Source organism: Symphalangus syndactylus, chromosome 14, assembly GCF_028878055.3.
Source record: "Symphalangus syndactylus isolate Jambi chromosome 14, NHGRI_mSymSyn1-v2.1_pri, whole genome shotgun sequence".
Taxonomy (NCBI): domain Eukaryota; kingdom Metazoa; phylum Chordata; class Mammalia; order Primates; family Hylobatidae; genus Symphalangus; species Symphalangus syndactylus.
Genome location: NC_072436.2, coordinates 20,034,145 through 20,060,912, shown reverse-complemented (window position 1 = coordinate 20,060,912; position 26,768 = coordinate 20,034,145). Strand labels below are relative to the sequence as shown.

The window sequence follows — 26,768 nt, the reverse complement described above, 5'->3', positions numbered from 1 at the left end:
AGTAGCTGTGATTACAGGCATGCGCCACCATGCCTGGCTAATTTTTTTTGTATTTTTAGTAGAGATGGGGTTTCACCATATTGGCCAGGCTGGTCTCAAACTCCTGACCTTGTGATCCGTCCGCCTTAGCCTCCCAAAGTGCTGGAATTACAAGCGTGAGCCACCGCACCCGGCCTTAAGTCATTATTCTAATTGCAGTACTGACTGTGGATTATTGGGGAAACTAGCAGAGATACTATCAGTAGGATGCTGATTGAGATTCAGATAGAAGAGAATCCAAGTAGCAGTTGCTTAAATGAGATTAAAATGTCACTTTCCTTCATGTAATAATAAGCAATTCAGTGTTGATATAGTAGATCCTGACATGATGAATGTGGGCTGTCTCCTGATTCCCATTCTGCCATCCCTCAAGGGTAGAAAAAGCAGGAAGGAGGAAAGTAGGAAGAAAGGGCCCTTCTGAAAGATGCACATTCCACTTTCATATAGCAGTGGTAAGAAATTAGTCCCACATCTAAGCTGGTTTTAAGGGAGGTCATGAGCTCAGTTAAAAATCGAGCTGATTTCCTGCACCCATTAACTCGTCATTTAGCATTAGGTGTATCTCCTAATGCTGTCCCTCCCCCCTCCCCCCACCCCACAACAGTCCCCGGAGCGTGATGTTCCCCTTCCTGTGTCCATGAGTTCTCATTGTTCAATTCCCACCTATGAGTGAGAACATGCGGTGTTTGGTTTTTTGTCCTTGCGATAGTTTACTGAGAATGATGTTTTCCAGTTTCATCCATGTCCCTACAAAGGACACGAACTCATCATTTTTTATGGCTGCATAGTATTCCATGGTGTATATGTGCCACATTTTCTTAATCCAGTTTATCGTTGTTGGACATTTGGGTTGGTTCCAACTCTTTGCTATTGTGAATAGTGCTGCAATAAACATACGTGTGCATGTGTCTTTATAGCAGCATGATTTATAGTCCTTTGGGTATATACCCAGTAATGGGATGGCTGGGTCAAATGGTATTTCTAGTTCTAGATCCCTGAGGAATCGCCACACTGACTTCCACAATGGTTGAACTAGTTTACAGTCCCACCAACAGTGTAAAAGTGTTCCTATTTCTCCACATCCTCTCCAGCACCTGTTGTTTCCTGATTTTTTAATGATGGCCATTCTAACTGGTGTGAGATGGTATCTCACTGTGGTTTTGATTTGCATTTCTCTGATGGCCAGTGATGAGGAGCATTTCTTCATGTGTTTTTTGGCTGCATAAATGTCTTCTGGGTGCAGGAAATCAACATGGCACATGGATACATATGTAACAAACCTGCACATTGTGCACTTGTACCCTAAAACCCTAAAGTATAATAAAAAAAAAAAAAGCGTAGTTCAGAACAGTACTTTCAGATTTTTTCCTCATATTCTATTTTATACCCCTCTTCCTCTCAGAGTAGACTGTCCAATCAGACCCTTGTTCTTTTAATACACCCATTTCACTAAATTTCCTAGCCTGTGGTCCCTTATTTCAATTAGTATCAAGTGCACTGGAGAGGAAACCTCACCTTTCTCATTTATTCTTTTGGCTATGACACTTAGCCTTGGTAATTTTCAAAGGATGGAGAAGAAATGAAGAAGTACATACACACAGAGGCATGTTAGAATGTCCCCGGGATGTATGTAGTTATTAACTCAACATTCTCATCTAATTTACATTTGGGGGGAATCCTTTCTCTACAATATATACTATAGAGAGTGAAACTTAACAAAATCATCTTGGCTGGAGATACATAGGAAATATAATCACCTACATATTATGGGGAGGAAAGGTAATCAGAGTTTTAGGATGGAGTGGTAAAGATATATGTTTATCTAAAGGAGGCATGGGCTTAAAAACTACTGAGAAGCACTGCACTGGCATTCTTTTACCTGGAATATGAATTCAAATTCCCAAGAAAAGGCTGAACTCGTCCTCATTCCCTCTCCCTCCACACCAGTGAACCTTGTCATTTCTTGCCAGGCTCCTTTATGCCTTCTTTTTCCATGGCAATGGCTTTCACCACTTCATGGCCAACATTTCTATGCCAATTATCTCATTTCTCCTACTTCCAAAGTCTAACTCAAATGTCCTATCTTTCTTCCTCGTCTACTTAAGAGAAATACTCTATATTCTTCCCTCCTTACCCTCTTCAATTACACACACTTAGCATGTGTGTGTAAAATATTTATTTTAGTATCTAATTGTCAAACTTGTAGAATCTTTGACTTGTCATTTTCCTGAATAAATTGTATGCCGCCCCTCAAAGGTGGGAATTCAAAAAAAAAAAAAAAAAAAAAAATCGAGCTGAGGCTGGGTGCGATGGCTCACACCTGTAATCCCAGCACTTTGGGAGATTGAGGCAGGAGGATCGCTTGAACTCAGGAGTTCAAGACTAGCCTGGGCAACAGAGTGAGACTCTTGTCTCTACAAAAATTTTAAAAATTAGCTGAGTGTGGTTGTGCATGCCTGTAATCCCAGCTGCTTGGGAGGCTGAGGCAGGAGGATGGCTCGAACCCAGGAATTCGAGGCTGGAGTGAGCTATGATCAGGCCCTGTTTCAAAATAAAAAAAAAATCAAGCTGATCTTATAGCCATCATGCCACATATGAGGACAAGGCTGGAGATAAGAGGAAATAAGCTACGTGTCATGAGGGGAAAGGATGAAAATAACATCCTTGTGTTACTAAATCACCTGAACCCTGGAAACATCCGCTCTTACAAATTCTTGTCATGTGAGATAATAAACACTTTATAATCAATCCATTATTATGAAGTGGGTCTTCTGTAACTTGTAGCCAATAAAATTTGACATGATAAATCTCAGGTGAAGCAGGATGATGATGATGTAGTATCCACTTTTTCTAGTTAGTCCTTCCATATGATGAGATAAACACTCCACTCTTAGGGTACTTAGATATTGGTGCCTTTGCAAAACTGTTGGCGTTTTTTTTTTTTCCAGACGGTGTCTCGCTTTGTCACCCAGGCTGGAGCGCAGTGGCGGGATCTCAGCTCACTGCAAGCTCTGCACCCCTGGGTTCAACAGTTCTCCTGCCTCAGCCTCCCAAGTGGCTGAAATTACAGGCGTGTGCCACCATGCCTGGCTAACTTTTGTAGTTTTAGTAGAGATGGGGTTTCACTATGTTGGCCAGGTTGGTCTTGAACTCCTGACCTCAGGCGATCCACCCACCTCGGCTTCCCAAAGTGCCGAGATTACAGGTGTGAGCCACCAGACCCAGCCCTGGCATCATTTTGATTCCTCAGATCCTAGGGTGTTAATAGCAGTCATGCCTTCATGTAGCAAATAGAAAGCTGAGGGGAAATCTGTAAAATTCATATTCAAATCTGTGAAAGTAAAAGATCAAGACTAGGGGCTGAATTATATATTTGCCTAACATATGTAGAAATCACAGTGGTGTTCATAGGTTGGTGGCGTCTCCTTTTTGACTTTGCCTTGAAAGTTCTACTGTATGGCATCATGGTTAAGTAAAGTATTTGGGCTGTGGAATCCAACAGATGAGGGCTTTGATTCCAATTCTGCATAATAATTCACAGGTGACATAATCTCGCTGAGATTTAGTTCTTCATATAAAATATGAGGATTGATAACACTACCAATTTCATTGCATATAATAAGATTAACAGTCTATTCATATTGAGGGTTTACAATATGGCAGACACTTTTTAGCAATTTTTAAATATTAACTTTTTAATCCATTCAAGAACCTTAAGTGAGTGGTAAAAGTATTGTTATTCTCCTTGCACAGGTAAGGAAACTGAGACAAAAACAAGCTGAGTAACTTGCTCAAGGTCACTCAGCTAGAAAACACTAAAGTTAGGATTTGACTCCAGGCCATCAGGCTTTAGAATATGAGCTGCAGGCTTCCTCCCTGTTTAAATGAAATATTGCCTGCAGAGTGTTTGGCACATACACATGCAATAAATGTCACTTATTATTTTTATTTTGCATTTTCCCATCACTTTATTTTGACTTCAATGTGGGAGAGGTGATTATCCAAAGATGTGAATTATCCAAGGATTGTGATAGTCAGGAGCAGAGGAAATATTAGACTTTTCTTAGCGGGAGTAGGAATAAAGATTCCCAGCGCTTCACCCAGTCCAAAGCAAGAAACAAATGTCCATGAGCCTTCTTTGCTCCACATCTGTTTTTATTTTTCAGTTTATCAGCCTGCTCTTTCATGACAGGATTTTGCAATATTTAGCTCCCCTGGTGACTTATAGAATATCAAGGCAAGAGAGAATAAAGAAAAGCTTTTAGCCAACTTCAGCTTTTCCTTCCTTAAAACTGAAGATAAGCTCTGGCTGGACACCATGAGATTGGCTGAAAAGACCAATTCATGCATCTCCCTGTTATCAGTCAAGAGGGGAATGTTGGCTTTACCAGTGCCCAGCACTGTTGATAGTCCTTGTCTCACAGGGTCAGGATGGTGGTGTGTGAAGATAAGACAAGCTTGCAGCCGAGGACTGCCCAGATAGAGCACAGTTTTTCTCTACTGGAGAGCAGGTGTGGGCATCTTTGGTAGATGATATCTATGTCATCACATGAGGTTGGGTTTTGACGAGAACATGAAGAGGAGTGAGTAGAGGTATAGAGATGTTGGGTTTATCTCCTGCAAAACCAACTGTTCTTTCATAAGCTACAAGAAGGAAATGACCTCCAGTCCTTTGATTTCTTATAAGAATTCATATAAACCATAGCAAAAACCAGGCGAGTACATCTAAGTACAAGCTCTCATTGGAGATGAACAGCCCATTACATAGAACTCATGTTACGTATAACTTTTATGAGTGGTTGTGAATTGACAATACTTCTCTAAACTGAGAAAGATCAAGTATTGTTTACCATCTTCTGGAGACCAAACCAGTGTCTCCTATACTGAAAAAACCATCAGGATAGAATAAGAGCTGACTCTAGAAATGGTTCTCCTGAACTACCTCTGGAGTTCAAAAATACAATTGTTTTCCTTTGGGCACTCTTTCGTGTAAGGAGTCCAAGTAGAGACTTTAAAGAATGGAAAATATTTAGGTGTCTTAAAGAAGTCCACACAGCCAGTGATGGGTTGGAAAGGGACTGCTAAGAAACACTACGTCATAATTGAGGCTGGATTTTGGCTTGCTCTGCTATGATGAAGAGGCAATTAGCTGGCTAATTCTCACCTTAGAATACAAGCATACCTATTCCAAATTTGATATTCCAAATTTGAATAAGGTAAATTTGAATACAAAATGGTGAAAATACTTGCTCGCTTGTCTCCATTTAGTATGTAAATAGGAAAATGAGAGTTCAAGTAGGTTCACAATCTAATGAGGACTTTCTGTCACCAGGCTGGAGTACAGTGGCATGATCTTGGCTCACTGCAACCTCCAACTCCCTGGTTCAAGCGATTCTCCTCCCTCAGCCTCCCGAGTAGCTGGGATTACAGGTGCCCACCACGCCTGGCTAATCTTTGTATTTTTAGTAGAGACGGGCTTTCACCATTTTGATTTAGTACAATGAGTAAAATGTACAGTTTTTCACAAGAATAAGCATTTAACATCACAAAAGTGGCTACTTCTAAATCAACCATTCAGATTTTTTTCTACTTCCTTTTTTAAAGATGTTCTTATTTTATCACACTATATTAGATTCACTATTCCTTGAATTTCTTCTACTTTTAAAGCTGTTTTTTAAAACAAATATTCTTTTAAAACTGTACATTTAGAACCTCTAATGAATAGCTTCCCTAAAAAAAATGTAGAATCATGTCTGGCATACTGTTTCTCTTTCAATTTCTAAATGTCTTAAGATAGCCTCATTTTATCACCATTTTTGAGGAATTTTTTTTCTAGAGTTGCAGGGTTTTTTGCTTTTTGCATTCTTTCAGCAATTTAAATATGTTATTCCTTTATCTTTTTGCTTTCATAGTGTCCTTTTTAGAACGAAACAGTCAGCTTTATGGTTTTTTCCTTGAATGCAATGTGCTTGTTTTGTTCCTTCTTTTAAGATTGTATTTTTCAGACATTTCACAATGATGTGCCTAGATGTTGTTTTGTACTATATTCAGAATTCATTGAGCTTCTTGGATCTTTGAGATGAAGAGTTTAAAGAGTGTTAGGAAATTCTTTACCAAAGCCAATTTAACCAGTGATGGACACACCAGTAGCTCTGACTTCACCAAGATACAATATATCCATGCAACAGAATTATACTTGTATCCCATACATTTATACAAATAAAATAACACTTAAAAAAACTCTCTCTCCTTTTTCTTTTTGTTTCCTTTGGATCTCCAATTACATGTGTTTTATACTGTTTATTATTATCCTATATGTCTCTCCCACTTGGTTCTGGTATTTTTGTTTATTTTTTATTCTTAATACATACATTTTCTCCCTATTTTCACCTTTGATCATTTTCTATTTACCCATTTTTAAGTTCACTGGTCCTCTCTTTGGCTGTATGTTGTCTGTTAAGTTTATTCTATAATGTTTAAGGATTACATTTTTCAGTTCTAGAGTTTTCACTTGATCCTTTTAATAAATGAATTTCTTTTCTCTATTGGACATTTCCAGCCATCCTTTCCTTCATTTTGTATATATTTTTTCTCTATTTCCTTTAACATACTTGTGCTAGTTATTTAATGCCTTGCCAGTATTAGCAATATCTGGCTGGGATTGCAACGTCTCAGTCAATGTCGGGCAGCATCTTTTCACTGTTTTTATTTAAAACCTTTTTCTCATGCTCTTACAGTATAAGATGGAAATATCTCTACATCTTTCCAGTCCAACTCTAGGCTTGCTCTCCATATACGCCGTAATGCACCAAAGTTCCGTGGTAGAGATTCAGTGGGTAAAAAGAAGTAGCTTTGATTTCAAGACTTCCAAAGTTCTAGCAGGTCATGGCAGTCTGCATGGCTGTTGAAATATCTACTATTCTTTCCTTGATCTAGCAGACATCCTTTGCCTTTGTCAGGCCCAGTACTCTACCAGTATTTACCCAGTTCTTGGACAGTGGCCTCACGTGGGTGAGCAGCTTTTGATCTTTGCTTATCCTGGAAGAGAGCTTCCAGTAATATTTAGTTCTTTCACATTTCTGTGCCTGTACAGATAGAAGACGCCTGTAGTTTATATTATTATTGTTGTTGTTGTTGTTGTTGTTAATGTTTTGGCAGGAGAAAAGCTTGTGTAATTCTCTATACCAGCAGTTGTCAAATTACTGCCCAATCAGGGCCGAATCTAGTCTGTAACATATTTGTTTATAGCCAGTAATCTAAAACTAGTTTTACATATTTAAGGGATTGTAAAGGCAAGCAAACCACTAAACAAAGAATATGCAACAGATGAAATATGTCTCATAAACCCTAATATATGTAGTACCTGGTCCTTTACAGAAAAGGTTTACTGGTCCCAGTCTACGTCCTAATTGAAATGCTAACATTCTCTGTTTCATTATTTTTCATTCTGAAGTTCCCTCTATCTAGCAGCTGGAACTACAGATTATTGCTATAATTTTATTTTCTTCATTATTCTATTATTCAGCACTTGTGTTTTCTACTTTCTGGTTGCTTTCTTCAATTTTGTTGTGTATTGAAGTTTTCACTTTGTAACCATATTTTTAATTCACACAAGATGTCTTTGCTTTCTGAAAATTTAAAATAACATCACATTTGTCTTGCATACATTCCACATGTTTTCTCGAAAGAACTGCCCAGCTGACCCATAGAATCATAAGTAAAATACAATGACTCTTCTAACCAACTACATTTTGGGTCATTTGCTGTGTAGCTGAATCTGACTGATGGGAACCTGTTGCCAGAATTCTGGAAGTAGAGTAGAAATCTGGGAATCTAAACATTCACGTCACAAACGTGTAATCAATGCCTGGTTTCCACATGATGCTCTATTGCTGACTGTTAGCTTTTACTGTTGTTTCCTAGGCTAGAGGCCATTTGGTTTACTCTCTCCAGCGAGTGCATCTCCAATATTCAGCTAAATACTGACTCCACAATCTCTAGGCTGAGCATACTAGCAAGAGGATCTGGTTATGAAACTATTTCTTCCTTTTCAAATAGTCAACCAATTTCCATGTGGTAATATTTCCTTTACCCTCTTCTCCAGAATTCATTTTGTTTCCAATTTCAGATTTGAGGAGAAGTTCTGCAATGAACATGAGATTACTTCATAGCTTTTCCCAGTAGCAAACCAAAATTCAGCTTTTTTTAATCTTGCCAAGTCATTTATCACTACTCTATCTTACTTTTATGCCCTGACATTCTATCTTTATTGTCTACTGACCCATTGTCTTTATTCTTGTGGGTTTTGTTTTTTTTCTCCTCTATTCCCTTGAGTTATTATACTGGGACTTCTGGAAAACAGTAGCAGCCTATGAATGTGTTCTTCCATCTTTAATAGACTTAGCCTCCATTTTTCACAGTTTTATCCAAAGGAAACTTACATAGATGAAAACATTTCGAATCTGAACCAACATAGGCCACAGCAGGGCAGCAATAGCTGTGTGTGAATATTTCTTGTGCAGACATTTGTATAGGCAGCCCTAAGTGAACTAAGAAAGCTATAAACAAAATGCACCCTGACAAAACAATAATGCAAACCACATTTTCATCAAAATTAAATGACAGTGGTAATTATGTATCTCTCTGCTATGTTGATTTTATCCCAAATTGTGAACGATAGCTAAAATGATGTCAAATTAAATGTTGGCGTTCATTCAGAAGCAATGTAACCATATAAAACAAACATTGATCTGCTGTTTCTGCCTTAATGGCCCCTCTGTGATGTTAGGCAAGACACTTAACTTTCTGAAGCTCACCTAATAGAAAAAAATAAAGTCTTTTATTTCATTAACTTGAAGGGCAACCCCAGTTTTATAAATTTACCATTTGTCAAGGGAAAATGCAAACTTGTTTCATATCTGTCAGTATAAGGAAGTCACCTTCCAACTTTGCTAATAGATACTATGACCTTTATATCTTTGTAAGTATAAAAAATGATTTTGTGTATATATGAATCTCCTTAGCAGTTAGGTAGAAAAAGAAATGTGAGTTTGCCAATTATATCAACTCACTCAGGCAAATCATAAGTGAAATCAGTAAGAATCACAGAGATTCAAAGTATCAGTGATTCTAATCCTATAATAATCCTCTGATGGCAGGATGATCAGGTGTTTTTTTTTTTTAAATAATTGTTACAGTTGAAATCATTGGATAATCTTAGCAAACAAATCTACAAATCCTACTGCATAGCTTTTCATATGCAATTCTAAATGAGAAATGCCTGATTACATTTTGTCCAACTGAGCAAAGTTGATTGATTGGTAGTAGATTTGCAAGGTTTTGAAATAAGAGAATAGAGGGAGGAAGGAAGTAATTTAAGGACATGACTTCTAATTTGTAACGTCTATTTATAATATTCTTTGGGGTAATTTGCTGATGACAGTACAGCTTAGGAGATAGATCAAGCTAATTCATTAACTGCTGTATCTTCTTGGAGAGGATTAGAGATGGGGGAGAAATTGGTCTGTAGAATTTCAAGTACCAAGGGATTTCTTCAGACTCAGTCTGCAGACAAAACTAACAAACCCAGATGATGGATCATTTGGCTAAATCTTACTTTTCTGTCCCAGTAGGGTAATCACAGACACCATCCCAGGAGCAGAATTTTAAAAATGCCTCAGTAATACTAATAGTAATAATAATAACTACACATATGCATTAATCACTTGCCATGTGTTAGTTACTTTTATAAGTGTTTCAGAGGTTTAACTTCATTTCATCACAGCCTATGAGAAGGTTTTATTACTGCCTTCCATTTTATGAGAAAATTGAGGCACAGAGAAGTTAAGTAATTTGATCATACATTAGGAGGTAAAGCCATGATTCCAACCTCATCAATCTGACCTCAGAATGTGATTATATTTTAATTTATTAGCCTATTGTCTAGTTAAATGCTTTGTTTACTGTATTACTATTCTTTAGCGAAACTGAAAATAATTTGTTCTCTCTAAAAACAAAAGAGTTAATTTCTAAAGCCAAGTGACATTACTAAAGGGAAATAGGGAAGTAAGGTAACAAATAAAAGGGGAATTGGAGTATAAATTTAAAATATTTTAAGACATATGGATTCTTATTACTATAACAATAGTTATGCAAACCATTTTTATTTTTGTCAGTTTGACCCACAGTTTAACCTCTTTAAAAAGCCCACTTTGTTCATCTAGATTAATGAAATACCATAGCACCTAGTAAGTAATCAGTAAAATTATTTATCTGTGTTTATTAGGATTAAAACATTCTCTCAATGTAATTGGATATAACTTATGAAAAATACATGTGTGTTTGTTACTCTTTTGAAAATTACTCTTAAAATCTTACAAAGTATTTTGGAGGCATCTATCTTTCTTTTATCCCCACTTCAAGGGTGGTAGTGGCCGCAGTGCTTGAGAACATCTTAGAAATGCAGAAACTCGGCCACACTTCAGACCAAGCAAATCAGGATCTGCTTTCCAGCAAAATCTCCAACTAAATCAAAAGCATTTTGAAATTTAAAAAGCACTGGTTTATAGAGCTGGATAAATAATGATTTGGATAAAGAAGCACAGGAATCCAGTGACAATGCTAGATTTTTAGCACAATCCGGGACTGAGAGTGTAAAGAGGTAGGGGGAGAGAGTTTGGTTTCATTTTTTTTTTTTTTTTTTGGTGTTTTGTTTTTGTTTTAGAGGCCAAAAGGCTAAGGAAGAAGAGAAAGCATGCAGGAATGAGACACTTTACTAAAGAAATCCAGTTCCTGAGTTTTTTTTCTGATTCAGAAAGGAATGGGATGGAAAGCAAAGTTGGATGTATCATCAGTCTAATTTTGCAGAAAGGAACTGACTTCTTCCAAGAGGGAGGAGGAGGGGCGCAGAGCAATTCATTTTGGTGAGTAGTCGGGCAGGAAGCTGAAGAGGTGAGTAAGCAAATGGCAAGACACCTGGTGAGAGAAAGGGGTGGGGTTTTCTCAAGGAAGGCGATGGAAGTTTGGAGGAGTTGGTGTGGAGGACGGGAGGGAAAGGCAATTGCAGAAATACAGATGGGCCGAAGAAGGTAGTGAGGGCTAGGACATTTGCCACAGTGCTTCTCAGTCTCGTGGTGTGTGAGGCCTGAAAGAATGAGTAGCCTTCATTGTTCAATTCCCACCTATGAGTGAGAACATGCCGTGTTTGGTTTTTTGTCCTTGCGATAGTTTAGTTTAGTTTACTGAGAATGATGATTTCCAGTTTCATCCATGTCCCTACAAAGGACATGAACTCATCATTTTTTATGGCTGCATAGTATTCCATGGTGTATATGTGCCACATTTTCTTAATCCAGTCTATCGTTGTTGGACATTTGGGTTGGTTTCAAGTCTTTGCTATTGTGACTACATGGACACAGGAAGGGGAACATCACACTCCAGGGACTGTTGTGGGGTGGGGGGAGGGGGGAGGGAAAGCATTAGGAGATATAGCTAATGCTAAATGATGAGTTAATGGGTGCAGCACACCAACATGGCACATGGATACATATGTAACAAACCTGCACATTGTGCCCATGTACCCTAAAACTTAAAGTAGTAGTAGTAATAATAATAATAATAAAAAGAATGAGTAGCCTTCACATAAAAGGACAATAAAAGAGAAGGGATGTTGCTACTGTTATGTAAATTAAGGAGTGGAAACTGGGCATGGTGGCTCGTGCCTGTAATCCCAGCACTTGGGGAGGCCAAAGCAAGAGGATCACTTGGGGCTAGGAGTACAAGATGAGCCTGGTCAACAAAAAGTGAGATCTTTCCTCTATGTAAATAAACAAATAAATGGGAAATGTAAAAAGTAGGGCACTCTTTCTCTAGAATTTTGAAGATGCAGGGCAATTGTAGATGATGGAATGCGGTTTCCAAGGGTGCAGTGTAATGGTTAGAAGGTGCAGCAGCCAGGGTGAGTGGGATAGAAGTGTAGCCTGCTGGAAGGGATTATGCACATGAGAATAAGTAAACAACTAAAGGAGAGCAGAAATAACCAAAAGCAGAGTGTGTCAGGCTCATGACTCAAAGCAGTAGCCATGAAAGTTGTTCGGCTGAATCCCCAGATGCTGCGGAGATTCTAATTGTCATCTGCATTTGGTGTAAACTAATTTTGAGACTAGGAATTGGAGCAGAATTCTGAAAAGAGCGGAAAACGATTTGCTTTCTGCAATGATACTTTTAAGTCTAAGGTCAGGAAAGTGCGTCCTAACACACGAAGTTTGTTTGTTTTGAGACGGAGTCTCACTCTGTTGCCCAGTCTGGAGTGTAGTGGTGCAATCTCCGCTCACTGCAACCTCCGCCTCCCAGGTTCAAGCAACTCTCCTGCCTCAGCCTCCTGAGTAGCTGGGATAGTTAGACATCTGTGTTCTCATTACAGAGAAACTTGCTCAATTGACTCCTGCTAGCCATCCAGTGTATGCAGCCTTCCTGAAAAACAGTGGTATTTATGGGAGGTTGGCCCTTCTTTTTTCGAAGTTCTCTTTGTTCCGTTTTTATAATGAAGCAAGATGATAATGATCACTGGATCAAAGTAGAAAACTAACAGAATGGGAGAAATAGATCTGTGGTTAAATCCTCTTTCTTAATAGGAAAAGAGCTGGAGGGAAGAAGGGAAGGCAGAAATCAAAATCAATAGCAAAAAATAAAAACAAGTGAGAAAACGTCTATCTCTACCATCATGATTTTTAGAGGCAAGCGGCAGAATACAGCAAAAGCAGGAATTCCCCTCTTACCAAGAAGATACATCATTTCCCACAACTTAAGTTTCTATCAGTTAGAGACTAATTTGCTCTTAAATATAAATTTCCGACCAACCAGATTTGAGAGAATAGGAAATTGCCCAGTTATTGGTCATCAAGATCTCATGGTAACTCTTTTTGATCATATTCCTTTCTTCCTAAATGTACATAGATAAATTGTATGCCAGTACAGTTTCTCCACATTTTTCTTAATACTGAGCACTGTAGAAAAGGGAATTTTAAAATGGTCATTTCAACAGACAGGGATATGTGTCAAGCACAGACCCTTATGGAAACATAAAGATATTTTGAATTTTGAAAAACAATATGACTGCATCATTAGACAGAAGTTAACATACATAAGGGGGCACAAACTCAGAGGGCACTATACAGTTAGATAAACTGGATGACAACAGGTGACTTGTTATCTGGAACACACCAGCCCCATTCCCTCCAAATTCTTGGTTGGCCTCTGTTGAGCCAGCCTCATTTTTGCATGCCCATGCCTCCTGCTTTTAGGAGAGTACTTATTTCCAGTGACGTTTACAAAATGGGGCATACAAGCATTAATTGTAAACGATGATTTCAGTCTTCATCTAGCTTAACTGCAAAACATGAAAAGACTTTCACAAGTTTTTCTCCAACTACGGTTTCTGAGAATGATTAAATGAAGCCACCACATGTGTAACCTTATCAGGTTACTGCTTGCCATCTCTACCACCATGTGACTGAATTTCTGGTCTTTGTCCTGCCGATTGAATTCTGTTCTCTCAAGAGCTACTGTAGCTGAAAGGTATTTCCACATGCTTCTGATTCTCTTGCCTGTATCACGTTATTCCCAGCACGAATCAGACACTTTGTGATACCTCCAAATGACACCATGGAAAAGGCTGAGAGATTTTTATTTTACATGTATTTTATTAATTGTATATTATCATATATAATTTGTAATAAATATGCACTATATTAATATATAAAATATACAAATATACATGCATTGTACATGTATATTTCAATTTTTTTGCATGCAAAAGTGAACATTTTAAAGGCAACAAATAAGTATTCAGTGAAAATTATATTTTCTTTCTGCCAATGACTTCTAGCTCCTTGTTTCTGCACCCAAGATGTAGTCACACTATTACCAAGTTTTTGTGTAAACATCCATGGATGATATGGGCATATGCTAAAATTGGTAATAACTAACTTTCCTTTTTTAACACAACTTGAATTTTATACACGCTATTCTGTATTTTGCATTTTTCACCTTATCGTGTAAGTCAGTTTGTCTTGGTATGTACAGAGCCTCCTTATTCTTTCTGACAGCTGAAACTGCATACTATTTCATTCAATGGAGTTACCATTATTTATTTATAAATCCCCTATTGCTGGATGTGCAGGTTGTTTCTTAGTCTTTTAAGCTCATAAGCAATAATACATATACATTCTCGTATATATGTTTCCATGCACATCTAATCTATAGCCAAGTGGAATTCTTTACCAAAATATGTCTATTTAAATTTTTATAGCTTTTGACAAATTGTACTTCATAAAAGTTTATATTCCCTGCAACATGTGAGTATAGTTCTGCACCTTCTAACACTACACTTTCTGATCCTCAATTTATAAGAAAATAAAAATGTATAGTTTTAATTTGGATTCGGGACACTTACCTCTTTGAGTTCAATTTATCTTTAAATCCATGGGAGCTCTCTGTTCCTGTGCCTTGGCCATATTTCTACTGGATGATTTTGTTTTATTTCAGTCACTTGTATGAGTTTTTTAAATTAAGAAAATTAGCTCTTTCCCTCCCATAAGTGTTGCAAAATATATTGCCTGTCATTTGACTGTGTTCATATATTTATAAATTTTTGGTCAGGCTCAACCCAAGGGAGGCAAAAAGAAGAGAATAATTTACAACTATTATTACAGGGGACACCGTGGGAGAACCACTGTCTCTAACATTACACCTCTATTATATCCAGCTCTATGCTGCTGCCATCTTTTGAGAGCCAACAAACCCTTTCATCATGGGAGAGCCCTATCATCTCAGACTCTCACTTGCCATAGTGTTTATCTATATAGACATATGGCTTAAGTCTTCATTCAGCTGAATTGCAAACAAGAGACTTATACCATGATGTTCTCTAACAAGAGTCTTCAAGAATGTTTAATAAATATACCATATATAATGTTGATTAAGCCCCTGACTATGAAGACCTGACCTGGAATGAAACCAGAGAGAATAGAAATGAGAGGCAATATTCATAAATAATTGACAATGCCCAGGGACTGACCAGGTAAACCCACAGGGATAACGTGAAGAGTCAGTCAGGGATGGCTCCATTGCGGGGCTCTGAGATAATGCCATGGCATAGCTCTTTCTTGCAGAGAGTTAAGGCTCACAGTGAGAAAGGAAGAACCACATTTTTTACATAAAATTTATTTTATGCTTATATATGTGGTCATTTTTGTGATAGTTTACTTAAGGCATATATTGAAAAAACGACTAAAAGATAAACCTTTAGGCTGAGGCCAGTTAGCCTGAACTATAGAGACCTATTTTATTGCAAACATCATAGTAACCATGTTTCAATAGTGTTGAGATCTCTTATCTAATTAGATCACTTCGTGAGGCCAAGTGATTGTGCCTTGATGATTTGAAAGCCAGATACCATTCTGTTGCCTCAGCCAAGTAGTTTGCACCAGATGTTGCGACCTGGCTGCACAGAGAAAGTGGCCTAACAGCTGTGGCAGACCCATATTTTACCAGTTTCATGTGAGATCTTACTAGCTTGGGCCTTTCTTTATTTCTGTGGAATCGTTGTGTGGCTGGAAGAAATGCCTCCTCAGCCATGCTCTGAGAAGCCCATGATGTTAACAGAGTTGCTAGAGAATGAATGGAAAGCTAAGAACAGTAATCCATATATTTTTTCTTTTAGAATTTTGACACGGAGCATTTCTAAAGGCAATACGCTATTCACTAGGACATGCAGCAGAGCACCTGGTACTGAGCTATTTGCCAGTAAAAACTAATGAATGATGAGTGGGGATGAACACAGTGATGAGGAGAGAGAGAGGCTTGTCTATGATAGGATCTGGCTAATGAGTTAGCACTCATGAAATTTCAATGAATAACCGGGGGTTTCAAGTATTTACCGGTTACCCATCCTCTTCTTGACCTCTGTAATAAGAAATATCTCAGAATCTAGTCTACAGTACATAGGTTTGTTAACCACGAGACTCCAAAATGGCCATTAATGTCTAATAGATGGTGGGCCTAATTTTGTCACCATGCTTATTTACTATGGTTAACAAATGTATTTACATGTAGACCATACCAGAGTGAATAAGAGTGTCAGAATCTATTCAAGAACCGTCTCTCCGCCAGGCGCAGTGGCTCACTCCTGTAATCCCAGCACTTTGGGAGGCCAAGGAGGGCAGATTACGAGGTCAGGAGATCGAGACCATCCTGGCAAACACAGTGAAACCCTGCCTCTACTAAAAATACAAAACATTAAGTGGCACGTGCCTGTAGTCCCTGCTACTGGGGAGGCTGAGACAGGAAAATCGCTTGAACCCAGGAGGCAGATGTTGCAGTAAGCCGAGATTGTGCCACTGCACTCCAGCCTGGGCAACAAAGTGAGATTCCGTCTCAAAAAATAAATAAATTAATTAATTAATTAAAAGAACCATCTCTCAGTCACCTATCTCAGTTGATTTAACTATAATTATCTGAGTCTTAGCTTCAAAGTGAGTCCATTTATAAATAATATCATTTTTGGCAAGCTAACTCATTTTATTGCCCTTCAAAATTGATGTTGATCGATTTCTTGGTTTAGAAAGAAAAAGTGAACTCCTCATCCATCTAATCACTTGGCTCCTTTAGCCATGGTTTCACTATTTAATGTTATCCAAAGACACATCACAAAATTATCTACTTACGTATTTCATCTGACATGGCGTCTGCAGCTGTTTATTATTAACTTATAAATGAAATCAGAGTTATACCTGTAAAAAAATATGGACAATATTCTCTGTTGAGCTCATCTATCCCTAAAACCCCCAATCCCTCAGTACATACAATGGAATTCCCATTTTACTCTGAGTGCCATGCTCCATTAATCCCCAAATCTCAAAGTGTATCTGACAGGAGTGATGTTGCACATTATAAAATAAGATTTCTCAAATGCTGCCCATCTGTTAGTGATACAGGCAATCTAAGTGTCCTATATATAGAACATACATACATTTCCTGCATTGCATATTCTTTCAAATATTTGCTCTTGGCATTGCTAGGTGTCCTACTGTCATAACAGACAAGTCATTCATTAAGCTGTCAGCACCTTGCTACCCTGCTCCCAAAGAAGGCCCATTTCTGTGTTTTCTGTTTCTTGCTGGATGACCTATTCACTCATCATGAGCTGAGCAGTTACTCTCATAACGGGTGCAACTGAGTTGTTCACGTCAACATATGTAAACCAAAGCTCTACTTCTTCATTTCCTGTGGTCCAACACTTGACTTGTGGAGGGCACTAATGGATTGGAAAGCCAGCCTGCAGTCATGAGTTAAGTTGGTGTCAATGTGATACACTTCTTGGCTGAGACATCTAAGGAAGGGACATTAAAAGCAAAAAAGTGGAACAAACAAGTAACAAAAAAAAATATGATTAATTGTAAACACTGTTTGAAAATCTGAAAGAGAATCAAGAAAGGCAATTAGCTACACAGACCTATACATTGGAACTATTTGGAACAGAGTAGATGGGAAATTATGAAATTATATTAAAATCTAAAGCATCTAGTATAGCATATATTTATAAGATGAAAAATAATAAAAATTAACTTTTAGAAAATTAGAGCTAAACCCTACAGATTTTTATCTTTGATTTTCTTGTTTATATTTTAAGAGGTCTTGTGTTGATGAGAAATTTAGTATTCACTAGAAAAGTAGAAAGATAATCAATTTTAAACTAATTGAAAGATCTTAAAATATAGTTTCCTAAACATCCAAGCCCTTATCTTTCTTCTTGACCTTTTGCCTAATCCGTGATTATTTTTATTCTAGGGAGTAGAAAATGGCAAAAAGAAAGGTGGGGGGGTGGGTAGGGAGGCAGAGAGAGAGAGAAAGAAAGAAAGGAAAGATTGATTTAAATTGGCCAATTTGGCTTATAATTAACAACTTTGATTTGTGCTTGACAGAAAGAAGATTAAGATCATTAACTTTGGCCAGGTGTGGTGATTCATGCCCCTAATCTCAGCACTTTGGGAGGTTGAGGCAGATGGATTGCTTGAAGCCAGGAGTTTGAGACCAGTCTGGGCAACATAGATGAATTGATAATCTATATATTCCAGTTAAATATGAATCCCATATTATCAACTCTAATAGAGATTAAAAGATCACTGATAAAATATGGTAACAGAAAAACACTCACTCAACCATCTTTCTACTGTATAAATGCTTGGTTTTACCAAAGAAAACCAAAATAAAGCTGGTGATGCATAATGCTACATAGGATTTATTATTCTGAATATATATTGGCACAGGACTAGGAAAGATCACCTCACTAATCAGTTAAGTCATTGCCTATTTTATGACAAGATCACCTCACTAATCAGTTAAGTCATTGCCTATTTTATGACATATACTTTATCCTACTTGCTTCAAGTTTGGTTGTAAAGAAAGTGAAGGGTCCTAGAGGCATGGAGACAAAAAGCTAATTTATATCAGGGAGAGCCATCCAAACCCCACAAACACACATGAAAAAAGTGAGAGACTCAAAGAAAATCATATTAATTAATCTAACTAGTATTGCTTTTCTGTAGCACAATGCATGTAGAATATCATGATCCATGTAATTTTAAATTACATTTTCTTCTTCATCCTTTCCAAATGAGACCATTTTATTTTTTGAGAAAAATGGGACAAAATCATTGTTCCATTGTGTTATTATATATTGCCTCAATTTGTTAATTTATAGAAGCTTAGTTTCACACAGCCATTGACCACCAAAATGACACCCCACCTTGATTTAAAGATTTAGTCATAGCAATATAAGTGACAGACCCCAAATCCCCAAAAAAAGGAGTCACAGCAAGTTTTTGCTGTGTTTGTGTATGCGTGTGTATATGTAAAAATATTACGTATCAGTCAGGTTAAGTTGCATTTCTTATTTTGTAATGAAATGTATATGCATCTGATCATGTATGTTAATATACTTATCTATTGATTAAAATGCTAGTCAGAAATTCTATATGTAGGCAGCATTTGGTTGAGCTAAGACCTTGGAATCATTTTCTCCATAAAGATGGTGTTCAAATCTTCTATCATATAGCTAATATAGCTAATGGTTTCTGGAGTTTAGATAAGAATATGAACAAAGGTAAGAAAGGCATTAAAATTGTTTAAGAAATATTAGTTTCAAAATGACCATTTAAATAACAATGATTCAAATAAAGTATTTGAAAAATTACATGTTTGAGATAGATAGAATTAAAAAATCAAAAGAGGGGTGAAGAGGAAGAGCGGAGAAAGCTAGCCACAAACTTTATCAGTCTGTTTGGTTTCAGGTCATCCTTACAAATGCCAACAGAATGGAGAGGGATTGCTATTTCTAGAAAAAAAGAGAGACTCTGAAACAATCTATGGTTGATCTTGTCTATTATCCAAGTGACATTTGATGTAGCATTTTTCTGTTTTATTGAATTCCTGATATTTATGTGTTGTGGGGTTTTATTTTTAGATTTATGGTTCTATTTTAAGTCTGTTAGAATTATACATACTTTTTAACACGTGTTATTTCTGATGTAAATCGTTAAGTTCCAAACATTGCCTTCTACAACTTGTCTTTCTCACTTCCAGTAAATTATTCTAAAACTATCTACTCTTAGACATAATTTCACGATAAGTATGGAATTCAGAGATTTTTTTTCTTCCATTTTTTTCTATAAAGAAATTCAAGACTAAAGAATTTTAATGACACGTGGTAAGTTAGTGCCTTCTTTAGGGAAGGGATATCTGTTTTCTCTGTCATCAAATCCCCATTACCCAGCAAATTACATAGAACATGGTAAGTACCCAAAAACTATTTGATTAGATGAGTAAAAATAGGAAGTGCAAGAGTTTGAAACATTTCTACAGCTCAAAAATTACCCATAAAAATTTACTTTTTGTTCTAAGATAAAATCCACATTGAAAATTAGTTCTTCCAGGAGTTGTAGCCTCTCTCACCAGATTCCAAACAGTAACCAACACAAATAATACGAAGGTTTAAAAGCTTTTTGGCCAGTCGGTCTCTTTGGTCTGTTTGACCAAACCCCATAATTACATGAGTACATGGTATGGATTTCCCAACACATTCCAATCTCAGATATCTCCCTTATTGTTCCCAGAAATACACATATGGTTTCCAAACTATGTAAATGCATTTTTTCTAAATGCATTTTTTCCAGAAAATATGAATACTGTCAAAAATTTTTCCATGGCAGAATATAATCTAAAATAAACTTTCAAAGCTATGCTGTATTTCATGGAAATTAGGATAATTCTTGGAAAATGTGATAACACTAAGCAATAATAATTAAAGTAGCAATGTAGTAAAGGTAATTAATGAGAATGAAGTTTCATATAAGAGACAAACTTTAAATATAATTATTATAAAAGAGAGAGACAAAGACAATTCTATTTGAGAAGAACAGAAACTTTAAATGTACATAAAGATGGATTAAAATTTTTCTGTAGAAGTGAGAAATAATATTAGCAAATTAACCCCATGTAATAGAGACCTGACTGAAGATGCTCCTAGAAAACAGACTAGTGAGCATAGTTCTCACCCAGAAAATATTCATGGGATGAATAAATGAATAAATAAGTGGACTTTTCCAAACTCCAAAACTATTTTAATCATTTTCACTACCAGTAAATGTACACAACAATTATATCCTTTAAAAAAATAAAACTGTTAGATCCTGTCCAATTCTGTTTCAGAGATGGAGTTCTATTAAGCTGCTTATGTCTGTCAGGGAGTTTTTATAATGTTGAACCAAGTCATAAAAAACTTAACATTTATTTTACCATCAGGTTACTTTTCATTGATGGTGGTCGTGGTTTCATTGGTGGTGACGATATTGTTTTTAGTCAATTTTATATGTAGTTGGTTTTATAAATATGACTAAAAAAACTCTCTGAATTTGGTTGGACTCATCATTCCATCAGCATTTGTTTGTCTACACAAAAATGAGCATGTTTCTAAGAGTCAGAATTAACAAATATATATCCCTCAATAAATCTATTTGTTTCTGAGAGTCAGAATTAACAAATATATATCCCTCAATAAATCTATTTGTTTCAGGTTTATCAGTTTGCAACAAGGAAATACTGGTAGCTGGGACCACCAAATAGATTTCTTAATAGGCAAGAATTTATACTTTATTATTCATTTAAATGCAAATGTTAGAATTAACTTTGGCTCTAATTTCTTTAAGGGTTAAGCAACTTATGAACATTTTTTGCAGATGTATTTCTTTCTATAGTTACCTCTTCCTGTGTAGTTTAGTAAGTACAGAGTCAGCATAAACAGTATTCCAAAGAAACTTGTCAAAGAACATTTCGAAAAATCAACATTTCATAAAATACAAGTTTTTCATAAATAACAGCCAGCCACACACAAAAATGATTCCCCTATTAGTGACAGATTTAGAAACTCAAAACTGCACAAGTTAAAAATATCCATTTTAGAATTTTTGTGTTCAGACAGGAAGATATATTTATTCACCTCTTGTTTGAATCAACCCCCAACTCCCCCCTGAAAAAAAGGGGGAAAAACCCCATAATTCAGAGACGTGCAAATATTTGATATTACTTGTGCTACAAGAGTCTTATACCTACGATATTTAAAATTCTTAAACAAAAATAATACCCAACTATCACCGTTGACATCTTAGAGTTTGTTTTCACTAGGGGGTCACAAGTCACTTACCCCTAAAAGAAAACTCCATGAGAGGGTAACTTGTTTTCTGGAAACCTTAGAATTCTTAGTTTAAAATTCTATGTGCTTCTTATTCAATAACATACTATATTTACTTAAGAAGGAGTTATTCCTGGATAATGTTCACATCCAAATTTTTAGGTTGAATAAAAACAAAAGCCAAATAAATGTGACAATTAGGTGAACAAAGTTTCTGGTTTAAACATGGCCTCTGTCTAGAAGCCTTGGACAAAGCCTCTCCCGAACTCTCACTAAAAGAACTATGTAAGGGCAGAAAAGATGTAAATTTATGACCCCATAAACTAAGATTGACAGACAACCCAAGGCCTGAATCTGGAAGGAATTTTCAATAATTGGAAGTCAGACAGGGCTGAGTGTATTAACCAATTGGTGCCCTGTGTGCATGCCATCTTGTGACACAGAAAAACCTTGACAGAATGAGAGATGATAGAAGGCCACCAAACCTGATCCACATTCCCTGGCAGAGAAGCAGGACCTGCTTCTGATCAAGGATCTCAGTAGGTGATGCTCTTCCCCCCTTTCACCTCTTTGATGCCTTCATCTTGTATGTTCTAGCATCTGAAATCCCAAAGCAATCTGCATAAGAGAGAACCAGGGCAAGGCAAGAGAGAACCAGGGCAAGAGAGACCTGCAGTCGAGGTGAAATGCTGCAGCCTTGACAGTGTAGACCCAGTAACAAAACTCCCAAGAAGACACAGCCCAGGGTGAATGGGAACTGATCATAAAAGGATGCTGGGATCTCTGCACAGTATCTAGCCTGGCAGTCCCAGCCTTTTTGGCACCAGGGACCAATTTCATAGGAGACAATTTCTCCACGAACCAGGGGTGGGGTGATGATTCCAGTGCATTACATGTGTTATGCACTTTACTTCTATAATTGTTACATTGTAGTACAGAACGAAATAGTTATACAACTCACCATAATGTAGAATCAGTGGGAGCCCTGAGCTTGTTTTCCTACAACTAGATGGTCCCATCTGTGGGTGATGGGAGACAGTGATAGATCATCAGGCGTTAGATTCTCATAAGGAATGCACAACCTAGATCCCTCACCTGCGCAGTTCACAATAGGGTTTGCGCTCCTATGAGAATCTAATGTGGCTGCTGATCTGACAGGAGGCAGAGCTCAGGCAGTAACGTGACCAATAGGGAGGGCTGTAAATACAGATGAAGCTTCGCTTGCTCACCCACCACTCACCTCCTGCTGTCCAGCCTGGTTCCTAAAACAGACTGGTACCAGTCTGTGGCCCTGGGGCTTGGGACCCCTGATCTAGTTCTTCAGCTGCAGATCTGAAAAGTTTACTCAGTAAAAAAAAAAAAAAAAAAAAAAAAAGGCAAGCCAAAGGCCAATTTGCTCAATCAAAGCACTGAGTCTGGAAATATTCTTGTTCATTTAAAGATTGATAAAATAATAATGACAATAATCATAATAATAGTTACTGAAAATTACTATGTGACAGGTACTATTTTTGATGCTTATAGTTAATCGTTTTACCTTCATAAAACATGGTGAGGTGGTTATGATTATTCCTATCTTACTGAAGAGGAGACTGAGACAAAGAGAATTTAAGTCAAAGTAATTTGCCGAAAGTGACACAGGTGGTAAGTGGCGAAGGTATGATTTGAACACAGGCAGTATAATTCTAATTAAACTCTACTCTTGGCTGGGAGTAGTGGCTCATGGCTGTAATCCCAGCACTTTGGGAGGCCGAAGCAGGTGAATCACGAGGTCAAGAGTTCGAGACCAGCCTGGCCAACATGGTGAAACCCTGTCTCTAAAAAAGTACAAAAAATTAGCTGGGTGTGGTGGCAGGCGCCTGTAATCCTGGCTACTCAGGAGGTCGAGGCAGGAGAATTGCTTGAACCTGGGAGGCAGAGGTTGCAGTGAGCTGAGATTGCGCCACTGCACTCCAGCCTGGGCAACAGTGACAGACTCCATCTCAAAATAAATAAATAAATAAATACATACATACATACATATATATATACATACATACATACTCTTAACCAATATTATAAATGAACAAAAAAACTATATTTAAGAAGTAATAAAGACAAAGTGTAAATATTGTGGGATAAAATAAAAGAAACATCATCCTGAAGATATTAGCAGGTGTACGTATCTTAAAAAGATTTATTATAAAAAAGAAAAATAACTGGAAAACTCTTACCTTCCTGAAGAGAATCCAAGAAGACATGGCCCCTGTGAAAGAAGAGAAAACTTAAAAAGAGAGAATAGCTTGGGGTTCAATGATAAGTGGATGAGGTAAATAAAGATGCAAGTGTTATAGATTATTGCATTGGTGACACAAATTAATGACCTCCCTCTAGCCACAATACCCTTTGAGATGTCACTTTGCAGCCCCTCCCAGGAAGAAGTGGAATCTATTTCTCCAACCTGGAATTAGAGCTGGCCTGGAGGTGATACACTTTCACCAATGAAATGCTTGAATTAGAGCTGGCCTGGAGATATGCTTTGGCCAATGAATTGCTCTGAAACATTATCACACCAGTTCTGAAACTAGGCCTCTAGAGGCTGTGCTTTGTTTTACTCTCTCTCTGTCCATCTTTCCCTAAGACTCCTTCTGCCAAGAATGTAAACTCAGGTAGTCTGCTGGAGAATGAGGAGCCACATGAGTAGAAAATAAATGAGTGGATCTACTGTGAGGGTATCCTAGGCCCGCCAGCCCCAGGTCAGCTGGCCAACTAGCAGCAGCTTCATGAATGAGCCCAGCCAAGATCGGCCAAGCCTGGCCCAGAACAGCAAAACTGCCCTGGCTGACCCATGGACACAGGAAAAATAAACAATTGTAGTTTTATGCTATGTGTTTTGGAGTTGTTTATTACTCAGCAATAAGATGGTAATGAAACATGTAGCTGGAAAGATAAAAGGTGATATGCACCAGAAAGATCAGTTATTTCCTCCATCAATTATATTTTTTCCTACTCTGGGCATTAGAAAAAAATCTGCCCAAAGTTCTTCGTCTGACCATCTGCCTCCCCACTGAAGGGACATCAGGTCATGTGGCCCTATGCCCCCATAACCATAGCTATGGGGACCAAGAGTAGAAATCTGGCTCGAGCTGGAACCATCAGAATTTCATTTATGAGAATTTAAAATTAGCTTCCAAAGGCTCTAATCAGCATTTGAGAGAAGGGAAGGCTCTTTTGAGGAGATTAAAAAAACCAATGAACACAATGAAGCAGAGAAGAGAGTATATAAGGCCCTAGAGACAGAAATAGAGAAAATTGATTCTTTGTGCCACAGGTTACTTCCTGGGGGCCCATGAGATACCCGTGCCCATATTGTTTTCTTTTTCCCATGGTAGAATATGTTTCCATTTTGCATGCCTCAGAGGGTCACCTGCTCATTCTTCAAGACAACTCAATAGGATAGAATGGCCATATTTTCATTTACTGAAACCAAATTTTAACAAGGATGTAGAAATACTATAATATACAAAGGATTTTTAGCTTTTCTAACTTCTGTTATCATAGCTCCTTTATATAGTTACTTTCTTTTTAGGAAGGGCAAGAAGAAAAGGTTGATTTTCATGAGAAAATTTCAAAATTGATCTTTACTCTTCAATTGTTTTAAATGTCAAATGTTTACACATGGAGAGTAAAATGGAGAACGGATGCCCTTCTCTAGAAAAATCAGGCTTCCAGTATTAATTAGGAAATAATGTGAATTCCACTTTCATTTTAATTTCCATACAGTGGTTTCTGCCGTGAAGATCCTAACTCTCTTTCTTCCAGGGTGCTGGACTGTTCTTCCCATCGGATAAAGATGTTCACAGCAGGAACCACTAGATGGTGACGGAGATGAAAATGAAACTCACGTTATTTCCCGGTATTCTTTAACTGAATATTCTCTGCAGTGGTCCAAAGTGTTAAATAAAGAGATCTTGGAGCCATTCCTCCTCTGTGTGTGTGTGTGTGTGTGTGTGTGTGTGTGTGTGCGTGTGTCTGTGGGCACACGTACTTTTATACGGAGAAAATGCAGTGCAGTATTGAAGAGCCTTAGTATTCAAATCAAAATCCAAAGTAACTACAGAGAAAACGCAGTGTTGAAGAGATTTAGCGTTCAAATAAAAATCCACTGGAGGACTGTGTAAGTCTCTACTTCACTTTGTCTTAAATTCCAAGTCCAAAGTGGATTTCCTAAAAGGGTTGTCAGTTTGCAATATTTTCTTTTCTGTGCCTTTTGAAAAATGATACGTGTGACTTTCCTGAATCTGAGTGAGCATAACAGCAGATGCAAAGAGATTGAGATGGTGCTACAAAGCTGCCAGAAAGATTTTTTTCTTTTAACAAAACAGAGAAAGGGGACCAAAAAAAAAAAAAAAAAAAGAAAGAACGCCCCCTTGATAGTATACATTTCTTCTTCTTTCCTCCTTTGTTATTTATGTTCACCGACTTGTCCCTGGCCTCCACATTGATCACCTGTTCTCTTTTCCATTCCTACTCAGAAGCAGCAGCTGCCAGTGCTGGTCCCAACAGTAACAACCCAGATCCTGAAGGCATCTTTCCTGGAAGTTTTCCTAAAAGATGATCCAAACACCTAACTAACTGTACTGATTTAAAACAGCACCAACAACATCAACAACAAACCTAAGGCCCAGAGGTCAGAACTATTACAAATATAATGTCATATCCATAAATTCCTAATCTTAATGCCTCATGCTGCACTTATATAATCCAGGGGGGTGGGGGGAAAGATGGAAAATGATGAAGAGAAAAAACAGTACACAGATATTCAACTCTGAGTTTTCTGGGTTAAGGATGAGAAATAAACATTTATTGAAAACGATGTGTGACATGATAAGGAATGGTTTATAATTTTGACATACAGAGGAGGCAAAAATAGGTAGAGCTGGAAAACTGAGACCAAAATGGACGTTATACTGAAGTGCTATATTTCGCTGTCTGACGTTTGCTG

The 26,768-nt window shown here is 37.4% G+C and overlaps 1 long non-coding RNA gene across 1 annotated transcript in view; it reads left to right on the top strand.

The window, feature by feature from the left end:
• LOC134732321 (uncharacterized) overlaps positions 1-26,525 on the top strand; it is a 326,687-nt gene extending 300,162 nt beyond the window's left edge. The window contains exon 4 of the long non-coding RNA XR_010115357.1: positions 26,299-26,525. This is a non-coding gene — a long non-coding RNA (uncharacterized lncRNA). The remainder of the gene's footprint in view (positions 1-26,298) is intronic.
• The last annotated feature ends 243 nt before the right edge of the window (positions 26,526-26,768 follow it).